Here is a 13309-nt window from a genome sequence, read left to right on the forward strand (position 1 = left end):
GTGCCAATGGGAGCATTCTCAGGAGCCAATGGGGGCAGCATGGGGACAGTTATTAATTCAGGGAGAGAGAGAAGTAGGAATTGGGTGAGGTGGATGGTTTGTTTTGCAAGAGGCTAGTCAAGGCTATGGTTTTTCCTGTGGTCATGTATGGATGTGAGAGTTGGACTGTGAAGAAGGCTGAGCGCCGAAGAATTGATGCTTTTGAACTGTGGTGTTGGAGAAGACTCTTGAGAGTCCCTTGGAGTGCAAGGAGATCCAACCAGTCCATTCTGAAAGAGATCAGCCCTGGGATTTCTTTGGAAGGAATGATGCTAAAGCTGAAACTCCAGTACTTTGGCCACCTCATGCGAAGAGTTGACTCATTGGAAAAGACTCTGATGCTGGGAGGGATTGGGGGCAGGAGGAGAAGGGGACGACAGAGGATGAGATGGCTGGATGGCATCATTGACTCGATGGACGTGAGTCTCAGTGAACTCCGGGAGTTGGTGATGGACAGGAAGGCCTGGCGTGCTGCGATTCATGGGGTTGCAAAGAGTCGGACACGACTGAGCGACTGATCTGATCTGATCTTAGGGAAGCCATGAAGACCTTGAACTGAATTATGAATTACACTCTCAGTGCACATCAGAGTCTGAACAAACTTTTGATCAACTCTTTTTCAGAAGCCCAAGAAGCTGACCTTGTCCAAATTCACACGGTTGGGACAGGATTTGTTAATGTGTAGCATTTGCTGTTTCCCTTCCATTCCATGGTCCTTCTTCCCCCCTTTTTGCAGCCGGCTGTGAAGGGCCACTTTTGCTGGACCATGCTTGTACCCAGAGGTGAAGACGAAGCTGCTTCTTCGTTGGTATTTACAGTTCAGTGAGACCACTTGCTTTTTTAATTCCTAGGTGTTTGGTTTGTATAGACTGGGTGTTGGGTTTAAATAATTCATTTGGGGGTGGTTGTTGGTCCTACCCACTTTCTCTTTCTCTTCTTCAGTTTCATCTCAAAATTGGAAGGCAAGATATGAGTCTGTGAGTGCCTGGCTCCACCAGCTCTAGCTGGAGCCTGTGGTGTGGTGTTTCACCTTTCTGCATCCAGTCCCAAGTGTTTCTTTGGTGATACCTCTCTCTGCTCTGCGGACACAAGATTCTGGTGGAAAGACCACCACCTGACTTTCACACTCAGTGGAGCCGTTCACTGGTACGAGGTGGCCTGAAGCCAGCTGCCTTTCTCTTCTGCTCCTCCACCCCTTCAGCTCAGCCTGGGGGCCAGAGTGCTTCTCCCCCCAGCTATTGGAGAAGTACGTTCTTCTGCAGGTGAGCTAATGGGTTTCCGTGTTGTGCTTTATGGATCTCTGCATTTGCAGGGACATTGTGGGGGCAGGGCAGTATGGTGGCACTTGCCATGAGGGGACAGGAAGAAGAGATAGCCATGAGCTGAAAAAAGAAGATACCAGCGAGGGGAATTCTCTAGAATTTTGGAAGCTGAATTGCCTCTGTTGGGGAGTAGCTGATGCACCTGAAAACTATTTGCAAGACTTTACTGCCCTAGTAAAATTAGTACTGAAATGCCTGGAATCTCTTCAAGAGATTGTGATGTTCACTTAATGTTCCTCTTCTGGCAGAAAAAAGGTGAACTCGGTTATTCATGTGATTAGGCATCAGTTGTGTAAAATGATGTATGTAGGCTAATTCCTATTGACCCTTCAGAGAGAGAAATCACATATTGTTATTCAAGTAGCGCATGTAATTTTATCTCTTTTTATAAGCCCAAATCAAATAGATTACTTCCCTGAGCTATGAACAACTTGAAATGCACATAGATCTTCTAGGTTAAAGTGCAAGAGGATAAGGACTTGCATTTGAAAGAGCAAAGTCTGTAATTTGGTGCCACAAAGATTCTGTTAAATGGCTATAGAGGAGACAGGCAGATTCCAAAACTGTAAAAATTTTAAAGGAGAAATAAAAGATAACAGGGTTTCCCTGGTGGCTCAGTGGATATGAATCTGCCTGACAATGCAGGAGACATGGCATGGTTCCATCCCTGACCCTGGAAGATTCCACATGCGGTGAAGCAACTAAGCCTGTGTGTCAGGATTGAGCTTGTGCTCTAGAGCCCAGGAGCCGGAACTACTGAAGCCCGTGTGCCTTGGAGCCTATGCTCCGCAACAAGAGAAGCCACTGCCATGAGAAGCCTGTGAACAGCAACTAGAGAGTAGCCCCCTTTCACCATAACTAGAGAAAAGTCTGCACAGCAACAAAGACCAGCATAGTTAAGTTTAATCGCTCAGTCGTGTCTGGTTCTTTGCTACCCCATGGACTGCAGAACACCAGGCTTCCCTGTCCTTCCCTGTCTATCCCTGTCCATCACCAACTCCTGGAGCTTGCTCAAACTCCTGTCCATCACGTCAGCGATGCTATCTAACTATCTCATCCTCTGTCGTCCCCTTCTCCTCCCTCCTTCAATCTTTCCCAGCATCAGGGTCTTTTCCAAGGAGTCAGTTCTTTGCATCAGGTGGCTAAAGTATTGGAGTTTCAGCTTCAGAATCAGTCCTTCTGATGAATATTCAGGACTGATTTCCTTTAGGATTGACTGGTTGGATCTCCTTGCAGTCCAAGGGACTCTCAAGAGTCTTCTCCAACAACAACAGTTCAAAAGCATCAGCTCTTCGGTGCTCAGCTTTCTTTATAGTCCAACTCTCACATCCATAAATGACTACTGGGAAAACCATAGCTTTGACTATACAGACCTTTGCTGGCAAAGAATGTTTCTGCTTTTTAATATGCTTAAATATGCTTGAAGACCCGGCACAGCCATAAATAAATAAATAAATAAATAATTTTAAAAAAGATAACATGGGGTTGTCATGGGAAAAAACATTTTATATTTACTTACTTAAGCAGTCTTCTTGAAGGTAGAAATATTGGCTTAGCTAAAAAGTTCGTTTGGCTTTTTCTATAACATATTATTGAAAAACCTGAATGAATCTTTTGGTCAACCCAATACTTCTCAAAACCATTACCGTGACTCCCCTGCCCAGGCCACTATTGTATCGCCTCTACTCTGGATTACTGAAATAGCTGCCTGTTGAATCTCCCTGCTTCACCTCTGACCCTCACAGTTCACTCACCTCTCAACCAAAATTATTTTTTAAAGATCATCTTTTAAAGCTTACAGTTCTCCACGAGCTTGTCACTGTCCACAGGATAAAATTCAAGCTTCTTACCCCAGAGACTCCTCAGGCTTTCTCAACAGAGACAGTATGTGGAGGACAGGAAGAGCAGGACAAGTCTTCTTGTGTGTGTCCATCCACAGCAGTGCACGAAGTTTAGCATCCCTGGTCCTGCCCACAAAAGCTAACAGTGCTGTCCTCGACTCTGTATTTTGCATCCAAATCACCAGCTGCATATCCTCACACACCATCTAGGCAGGGGAAGGAGGGTGGCATCACCCCCAGCTGAAAATCCCCACTAGGCTACCTGATCTGGCGCCTGCCTACCTCCAACCTCAGGATCTCCGCATGGGCTCTTTTCTCTGCCTGGACTGTTCCACTCCCAGACTAGCCATGTTTGGCTCCTTTTCCACATTTATGTCTTATTTTAAAATGTCACCTCCTCAGAAATATCATCCCTGGGTCACCTCTTCTAAAATAGCAGTACAGAGTCACTCTCACTATGTATACTTATCACGATACACACTTTTCTCCTTTGTTTACTTGTTTATTGTCTGTCTCCCCTCTCTAGAATGTAAGTTCCATGAGAACAGTCTGTTTTGTTTGCTGCTATACCCCCAGAGCCCGGGGATAAATTTTTATAAATATTTGTGGATTGAATAATAGATGCCATAAGGTTATTTTTCATTTAACCACATACATAATACATACTGGGAAGAAGCAGAAAAGCATTATCAAACTCATTTTTTAGATAAAGTACCAAGACACTAAAAATAACAAATCTCACACTGAATATTAGTGATGGAGGGAGGAACAAAACCAGAAATGCCATTGCCGCCTTATTAAGTCACAGTGGATTATTCAGGACATGGTGATCTGTTAGACAGGTCACAATGAAAGACATATAACATAGAGTTGTTGGTGTTGTTTAGTCATTTAGTCATGTCTGACTCTTTTGTGACCCCTTGACTGTAGCCCACCTAGCTCCTCTGTCCATGGGATTTCCCAGGGGAGAATACTAGAGTGAGTTGCCATTTCCTTCTCCAGGGGATCTTCCCAGCCCAGGGATAGAACCTGTGCCTCCTGCATTGGCAGGCGGATTCTTTATCAATGAGCCACTAAGGAAGCCCCTGTAACATACAGAGACATACATAATTAATAAATTCTCTTGTTTCCACCACTTTGAGGCTAAATGTCCATTGTGGCTACTACTATATGTATATTAACTGGATTTCATTTTACTTTACAAGCTATTATACCTTTTCAAATGTAGCCTCAAAAATTTAGATTCACCCTTTGGAGAAGGAGATGAAAAAGGAAATGTTTTATTATTTTCTGTGAAACAAGTCTGAAAACCCATCTCTCATCTGATTCTGCTACTGCTACTGCTGCTAAATCACTTCAGTCATGTCCGACTCGGTGCGACCCCATAGACGGCAGCCCACCAGGCTCCCCCGTCCCTGGGGTTCTCCAGGCAAGAACACTGGAGTGGGTTGCCATTTTCTTCTCCAATGCATGAAAGTGAAAAGTGAAAGTGAAGTCGCTCAGTCATGTCCAACTCTTAGCGACCCCGCGGACTGCAGCCCACCAGGCTCCTCCATCCATGGGATTTTCCAGGCAAGAGTACTGGAGTGGGGTGCCATTGCCTTCTCCGCATCTGATTCTAGTAGCTGACAAAACTGATCCACGAACAAGGCATCACATGCGACATAGCAAACACGTGGCAACTGGGTTCTCTCTGCACTCCTGCATCACAGCAGGTACAGCTCACAATCTTAGTACCTCCTCTTGCTGAGCACCCATTCCATATGGGACTCTCAACCGAGTGTTTCTGGCAGCAACTAGCAATGAACTGGAGTTGACATACAAGTTAAACATCTATTTGCCAGCCCTAGAAGAGTGGAAAGAGTAAATCTTTCCAGATCAATCTGAGTGTGAATACCACATTTGCTCTCTGTCACGTGTGAGATCTTGGTTACTCACTCTCTTTCTGTTGGTCTCATAATATCAAACTTGTAGGGTTGTTGGGGAAAATTACAAATAATGGCAGTAAAGTGTTTATCACCATGCTTGTTGCAATTAGAATTTGCTAAATAGTAGCATAGGTCTGTGGTGAGGAGAAGGCTTTGTTTAACCCCCAAGAACAGAGAGGAGATATTATCTTGGAAGGCAGGAGGTGGTGCAGGTAACTGGAAACAGTAGATTGAGACTGAGTGTTGGACTAGATGAGTGGTTCCTAAACAAATTGTACATAGGCCCCAGCTCAGATCTACAGGTCGGAAACTCGGGATGGATCCCAGCATTGTGTGTGTTAACAAGCCTTGCTGATGCATGCTCTCTCTAGTTTGGGAAGCACTGCAGTAGGGAGAGGGAAGGCAGAGGATGGATAGATGTGGTAAAGTCAAACAAGAAGCATGTGTGCTTACCTGGTGATTAATCAGAGAGGAAACAGGAAGTGCCTCCCCTAAAAGAAGATGTGGCCATGAGTACGCCCCACCCTACAGCCGCTTCCACAGGCAGGATAGCAGTTTGCTATAACCAAGGACAGACTCGGAGCTCACCGAGAGAGAATGGGTTTGTAGTACAAAGCAAAGGAATAGCTTCCCAAATGCGGCCCAGATGCAGGGAGACCACAGACTGGAAACTGAAGGCTCCTTCTCTGAGCAGAGGAAGGTGGCCCTTGTTCTTGGTGGTTTCAAGTGCAGCTTTGACTGAAGGCAAACAGCTGATCTAGACACTTCCTCAGGCTCCCCCAGCTTGGTAATTTCATGAAAGAATTGCATCTGACAAGCTCAAGGTGCCTGGGGCCAGTGGGAAGGAGGGGGCATCAAAGATGTGTCAAGAGATCCAACTCCATGGGGATTTCTCTGCTCCACCTGCTCAACCTAGACCATTGCATTCCGCCATTCCAACTCTTTCTGCCAGTATACAGACACAGAAGTACGTCTGCTGCTAAGTCGCTTCAGTCATGTCCGACTCTATGTGACCCCATAGACGGAAGCCTACCAGGCTCCCCCATCCCTGGGATTCTCCAGGCAAGAACACTGGAGTGGGTTGCCATTTCCTTCTCCAATGCATGAAAGTGAAAAGTGAAAGTGAAGTCGCTCAGTCATGTCTGACTCTGCACTTCCAACTTTCCTGTTCTTCCCACAACCACGTGTATGAGTATTACTGTCTTTCCCAGGAGGCAGACCATGGACCTGAGGCTCAGATACATAAAGGAACTAGCCCAGAGTCTCACAGCTACTTTAAGTGGCCGAGGGTAGATCCTAAACACCAGTGTCCTGACAGAGGTGGTGTTAATCCACCGCTAGAAGATTGGCTACAGGGGTGACCTACCCTTATTTGGGTTAAAAATGACAGCTCTCAATTCCCAGCCAATGCACGTGCTGTGATTTGTGTTTCCAATGGAATGTTTCTGCTGCTGCTGCTATTTATCATCACCTTTCTAAGCTGGTGGAAGGAATGTTTTCAATTTAACATTGTGTCCTACACACAGCCCCATTGCAGGTATGGCAACCCTGATCTTAAATTGACAGCAGTGAATGATTAAAACTCTGAGAGTGGCACTAACCATGTTCTTAAAGACAGCAGTGGGAATGTGTTAGGAGATTTTACTGAAAGTTAGTAATTGGTTATTACTGAACCACTTATAATATGTGGCTTCTAATAACAACAACAACAAAAATCCATTAAAAATGCTGTTTAAACTTGCTTTTGGATAGACCACCTTTATTGAGATTCTAAGGTGGTTACCCTTGGACTGCAAGAAGATCCAACCAGTCCATTCTGAAGGAGATCAGCCCTGGGTTTTCTTTGGAAGGAATGATGCTAAAGCTGAAACTCCAGGACTTTGGCCACTTCATGCGAAGAGTTGACTCATTGGAAAAGATTCTGATGCTGGGAGGGATTGGGGGCAGGAGGAGAAGGGGACGACAGAGGATAAGATGGCTGGATGGCATCACTGACTCAATGGACGTGAGTTTGAGTGAACTCCGGGAGTTGGTGATGGACAGGGAGCCTGGTGTGCTGCGATTCACGGGGTCGCAGAGTCGGACACGACTGAGTGACTGAACTGAACTGAACTGAAGGTGGTTACCATTGTTCTTCTCGCATATGGACTATCTTTGTGTGCATGCGTGGTTAAGTTGTTTCAGTCGTGTCCAACCGTTTGACACCCTACAGACTGTAGCCCGGCAGACTCCTCTGTCCATGGGATTCTCCAGGCAAGAATACTGAAGTGCACTGCCATGACCTCCTCTAGGGGATCTTCCCTACCCAGGGATCAAACCCACGTCTCTTATGTCTCCTGCATTGGCAGGCAGGTTCTTTGCCACTAGCACCGCTTGGGAAGCCCATGGATTATCCTTATACCATAGGGAAACAACCAAGTATTCATACCTCTGAACACAAAATAGGTGGAAGTGAGTTTGATTTAAGAAAAACTTCTGAGCAATGAGCCTGGTTAATAATTAGGAATGGATTTTCTAGGGACTTGGGCATTCTTTCTTGAAGGAGGGTGGGGAGAAGGGTGGTAAAGTAACAGGGATTCTAAAGTTGTGCTAAAGAGCTGGTTTCTGCTCTCAAAACTCATTTCCTCCTCTGCAAGGAACAATATAGTTTCCTAAGTCATAGAGAAAATAATGAAAAATAATATTTATGGAGTCTCTACTGGATTCCAAGATTCCTCTAATTTATTTATGATCTGTGATTTTGTTTTTAATTATCTGAAGTCTTAGAATCACATAGTTTATACATTTTTGTTGATTGTATATCTCCTTTAATGTTTCTAACAAGTTGGCCAAAGCACCATTGCCAATCACATATGATAATTCTACAGTTATATGTGTTTTGGAATAGCGATTTAAAAGACAGTCCTGAATTATAACTTTAGTTTGACTTAGTAAAGAATTCAAAAGCAAAGTTTGCCACTATAGCTCATGAAACTAAATTTTAAAAGCATGTGACCTTGTGTGTGTACTAAGTCAATTCAGTCACATCTGACTCTTTGTGACCCTATGGACTGTAGCCTGCCAGGCTCCTCTATCCATGAGATTCTCCAAGAAAGATTACTGGAGTAGGTTGCCATGCCCTCCTCCAGGGGAACTTCCCAACTAAGAGATTGAACCCACATCTCTTATGCCTCCTGCATTGGCAGGTGGGTTCTTTACCTGCCACCTGGGAAGCCCATGTGACCTTGCTTGCTTGCTTCCTTGCTGAGTTGCTTCAGTCATGTCTGACTCTGTGCAACCCCATAGACAGCAGCCCCCAGGCTCCCCCGTCCCTGGGATTCTCCAGGCAAGAACACTGGAATGGGTTGCCATTTCCTTCTCCAATGCATGAAAGTGAAAAATGAAAGTGAAGTCGCTCAGTTGTGTTTGACCCTCAGCGACCCCATGGACTGCAGCCTTCCAGGCTCCTCCGTCCATGGGATTTTCCAGGCAAGAGTACTAGAGTGGGGTGCCATTGCCTTCTCCGCATGTGACCTTACAGATCACCTATGAAATATGAAAAGAATTAAATATTCTTTATATGCTTTATACATGAACTGCACTAAAATGCCTTTCATTGAATAAAAGGCAACATTTTAGATACAGGGGATTTTAATTGAATTGGTAATAGTTAAGACCAAAAAGATAGAGTGGACATTACCAGCTTACCTTCAGCCCTTGCCTTTAGCAGGCTAATGAATATAACGTGAAACACAGGTGAGTCTTGCTGTTCTATGACACAGTGAAGGGATATCCTCCATATTTAAATATATTAATGTAATCAGTTATATAAACTTAAATGTAAAACCAGTTTCCTATAGGTTTTGAGATGGCATTCACCATCTCTATGAAGAGCTGAACACTACTCATCAAGTCCCGTCATGTCTTTAGAAGGGGACAACAGAGATAGTACTTGCTGGACTAGCATTAGTATCAAAATTCAAAAAGCTGATCATATTAATTTAACCATGAGTCAGTCTATATAAATCAGGACTATCCAAAATAAATATCCTACCAGATATTCATGATTGGAACACTGCTATATGAAGTCTATTTAAATGTGGTACACATAAAAAAGCTCATGAGACATTTCTGTTTTGTAATAAACAAGGCAATGCACAACTATTACTCATTAGTAGCTTTTTGGGGATAAACTATTAAGTCTGCCCTTTCTGCCATCTTTTTAATGCCCGTGAAGATCATTTTTGTTCCACGAATGTACTTCTTGGGATTCTCCATATACCCCATCAGTGTCTCCTCTCCCCAAGAGATGCCTTTGTTTCTGTTGGAATCTGTGTAAGAAAATCCAGGGGCCTGACTTGTCTTTTGCCCAAAAAGACCATGGAGATTTGGCTCAATCTTGTGCCTGCCTCCCTTATCCATGGTATGGCACTGGACACACTTCTGAATAAAAATCTTGTCCTTTTCAACATTATCCATGTTTAGATTGTTCTCTTTTCACAATGTCCTGCTCTCCAAGTCCAAGGACATGCAGGTCTGAGCCTATGTCCTGGTAGGTTCCTCTAATTCTGATGACGTTGTTAATTATTTACTCTCTTTAGAAATAAGGAAACCAAGGTTCAGACTGGCTGTGTAACTTGCTTAAGGTTATGGAATAAATGGAGGGAATGGAAAATTTAACCCAGATCTGCTCAGTTCCAGCTCCAATGGATCTTTCCATTTTACTGGAAAGTCCCTCACAGAAATGCCCCGTTTAATGGTGAGGAAACCGAGGCACAGGTAAAATAAATCGCTCAAGAGATGTCCTCTAGTTGATGTGTGATTGAGGGTCAATATGTGAAATGTTCAGGAAGCCACATCTTTTTTCCTTTTAACACTTTGATTTAGCTTATAAAAGATCACAGTATGTTACTTTTAGAGATTTTCCAGCTTTGGGGATGAGACTTTGTTTTTCTTGGCAGTGTTCATATTTGAAAGCAGTATATTCGACACTGCTTTCTGGATTTAACTTGAAACAAATGAAGTAAAATTATACTCACACTCCCTGCTCTCTTCCAAATTATGAACTCAAAATTTAACTTTCTGCTCAGGACATCAGCTTTTCGGCAAGCTATAATTCTCACTTTGCCCAGCCATCACAAGTGAGAAAAGAGGAACTCTTGCACTAACAAATCCCTGTTGATAAAACAAACCTTTTTTTCATGGACGTTCTGTCTTTAGAAAACAAGTAGATAGAGCACTTGTTAGTTAATAATAAAACAAATTCTTCAGTGACTACTCAGATGAATGAATATTTTTTAGAGGCATGGGGTATGTAAGGAATTTTAATCCAGCCTCCGGGTTCACTCCCCCACACAACAACTGTAGAGAAACCACTGGCCTCTGAATGATGAATGGCCTCAGACTCAACCAGGAGGGAAGACAAGCCCAATCCTATCATTTGGCATCACTCTTTTTAAAAATTCCTGGGTGGACTTCTATTTTGGCTGTAGCTGACGAATGGGCTCAGTTAAAGAGCTTTGCATACATTGTAAAATGACCATCAAGTGTTTCTCCTTTTATGCCATCCCGTCTCTTTTCACCCTATCCACAAAATCCCAACCCCAATCCCCAAATACATCTCAGCCTCTAACAGACACACTTCTACTACCACATCTCTAGCTGTTAAAAAGTTCTATTCATTAATTTCAAATTAATATCTTAGGGGGCTCCAGGCCATGGGAGAAAAGAAATCAGGAAACTGAATTAGTAAATGACAGAGCAGTAAGCAGCTTAAATGAGACTTCTTGCAGCTCTTTGCCTGTGGATGACACAGAATTTCTGAGCTTAGAAAAGCTCTTTTCTCTGCAGGTGGTACTGTGGGGATACCGGAGATGCGGTTCCACGATCATAGATCACAGTCTTATCCATTTGTTTTAGTCTCTACTGCAATACTCCACACAGGCATCCCCACCCCCGCCCGTGATCTGTGCAGTCAAATCCTACTTGCTAATCAGCCAAGCTGAATGAAGGGTTAAGGCTGCAGCCTTCCATGCCAGCAGACGCTGCAAACATTTCACGTTCACTTTCTACAGTCAACCCTGTAGCTCCATCTCCTGTAAAGCCTTCAGCATTTGCAGAAGTATTATTTCCTCTCACCTCTGTCTGGCTTAGACTTGCAGCTGACCAGGTTCTATAGCTTAGAAGTCCAAACTCATCCCTGCAGGGTCTTACCTAGAGTCTGTCCCTCCTCCCCTGCTTGGTCCTGGAAAGCCTCAGGGCCTCCAGTAACCTTGATGCCGCCTCCCCACTGGAAGTTGAAAGCATCCTCCTTGGCTGCATTACTGCACATTTTCCTAGTAAGCTTTTTTTTTTCCCTTCAGCTCAAACTTCTTCAAACAACACCATTTCTATTGACCCTGAATTTCTCTAGCCCTCTGTAAGGGCATTTCCAACTGGGTAGGCCAGAAGAGAGACTGTAGAGGGCAAATTGGGGAAAGAAGGTTTGGAAACTCACCTGCACAGCTGCGAGGAGAGGAGCAGACACAGGATGGGGCTGCCTGCAAACTTCCCAGGGACCATCTGCAGCCAAATCTCTTGGCCTTAAAGCGACAGGGCGCTTTTCACCATATAAGGAAAACAGTTTCACTTGTCTGCTTTGGGACCCGTTTGGGCAAAGCAGCTCCTTTGCTGGACATTGTGGAGGCTTAAACCAACTGGGAAAATCTGGAGCCTGTCAGTTCAAGAGGATCGGTACATAGTAAGCAGCTTGAAAACTGCTGGATAAGGTACACGAACGGTATTTGGCAGGCCATTTTGAAGACTGGAAAACCCTTTACCTGGGGCTTGCGCCCTACAGAAAGGGTTTACCTTGACTGGGAAGTCTGCCTCAGTGACAGGAAAAGGGCTCTGCTCAAGTTTGGCTTCCTGGAAACAAACCAATGATCTTGCTCATCTCAAAAAGAAGAGGCAGTTGCTCCTCGCTTCCTTCAACACTCAGAAGAGGACAGCAAAGTAGCGGGGCTTGTGGTTGGAGATTTTGGTTGTTTAAGATACTTTAGCAGTGCTTCCTTCAAAATGAGGGAAATGGAGATGATTTTGTTATTTCAGCTCAGCTGGCAGAGGCCCTTCCTAAACAGACACACATACATACAGATCTTGACCAAGGACACCTCCACTCATGAGCACCCCTTTCAGGCCCCCTTGGCTGAAGCCCACAGCTGAAGTCTGAGGAACGCTTTTATCTTAACCGAAAGGGATAAGAATGTGTCTTAGCAAGAGCAAACATTTTCTGTTTGGTACAGAAAATGTTTGAGGTGTATTAAAAGAAATTATAAAATGTTAGATTCTGAGGAAAAAAGTGGAGCTTAATTTAGTTATCACTTGGATGGTCACACATTTTTCTCTTTTTTCCTTCCTTTTTGCTTAATATATTTAATTAATTATTACTTTTTAATTGAAGTATAGTTGATTTACAGTATTATGTTGGTTTGAGGTATAAAACATATAAGATATATGTATATGTGTGTGTGTGTGTGTGTTTGTGTGTTTATGTGGAGGGGGAAATGGCAACCCATTCCAATATCCTTGCCTGGGAAATCCCATGGACAAAGGAGCCTGGCGGGCTCCATGGGGTCACAAGAGTTGAACACAATTTAGCGACTAAACCACAATATATATATCTGTATGTATATACATACAGATGTATATGTATGTGTGTGTGTGTGTGTTAGGTGCTCAGTCGTGTCTGACTCTTTGTGACCCCATGGACTGTAGCCCACCAGCCTCCTCTCTGTCTGTGGAGTTCTCCCGGCAAGAATACTGGAGTGGGTTGCCATGCCCTTTTCCAGGGATTGAACCTGGGTCTCCCACATTGCAAGCAGCAGATTCTTTACTGTCTGAGTCACCAGGGAAGCTCATATATGTGTGTGTGTATATATATATATTCTTTTTCCTTATAGGTTTTTACAAAATACTGACTTTAGTTCCCTGTGCTATACAGTACGTCCTCGTTGGTTTTATATATATTAGTGAGTATATGTTAATCTCATCCTCCACTTTGGTAACCATAAGTTTGTTTTCTATGTCTGTGAGTCTGCTTCTGTTTTGTATATAAGTGCACTTGTATCATTACATACCCCCACCTCCCCAACACACATGCTTTTTCTTCACTGAAACTAAATATTGTTTCTTTACTGCCAGCTGACTATGCCTAATACTT

General features: G+C 43.8%; 1 protein-coding gene and 1 pseudogene across 3 annotated transcripts in view; both read right to left on the reverse strand.

Annotated features, from left to right (window-relative positions):
* LOC113892965 (schwannomin-interacting protein 1) overlaps positions 1-13309 on the reverse strand; it is an 883273-nt gene that overhangs the window by 167250 nt on the left and 702714 nt on the right. Inside the window, exon 1 of one of the 3 annotated variants that reach the window (XM_027542543.1) lies at positions 11606-11655. The exons of the other annotated variants lie outside the window; for them this stretch is intronic. The gene's annotated coding sequence lies outside the window, so the exon portion shown is untranslated. Of the gene's footprint in view, positions 1-11605; positions 11656-13309 lie in introns of those variants that run through there. 3 annotated transcript variants of the gene reach the window in all.
* LOC113892997 lies at positions 8965-9594 on the reverse strand (annotated as a pseudogene).

This window comes from Bos indicus x Bos taurus, chromosome 1 (assembly GCF_003369695.1).
Source record: "Bos indicus x Bos taurus breed Angus x Brahman F1 hybrid chromosome 1, Bos_hybrid_MaternalHap_v2.0, whole genome shotgun sequence".
Taxonomy (NCBI): domain Eukaryota; kingdom Metazoa; phylum Chordata; class Mammalia; order Artiodactyla; family Bovidae; genus Bos; species Bos indicus x Bos taurus.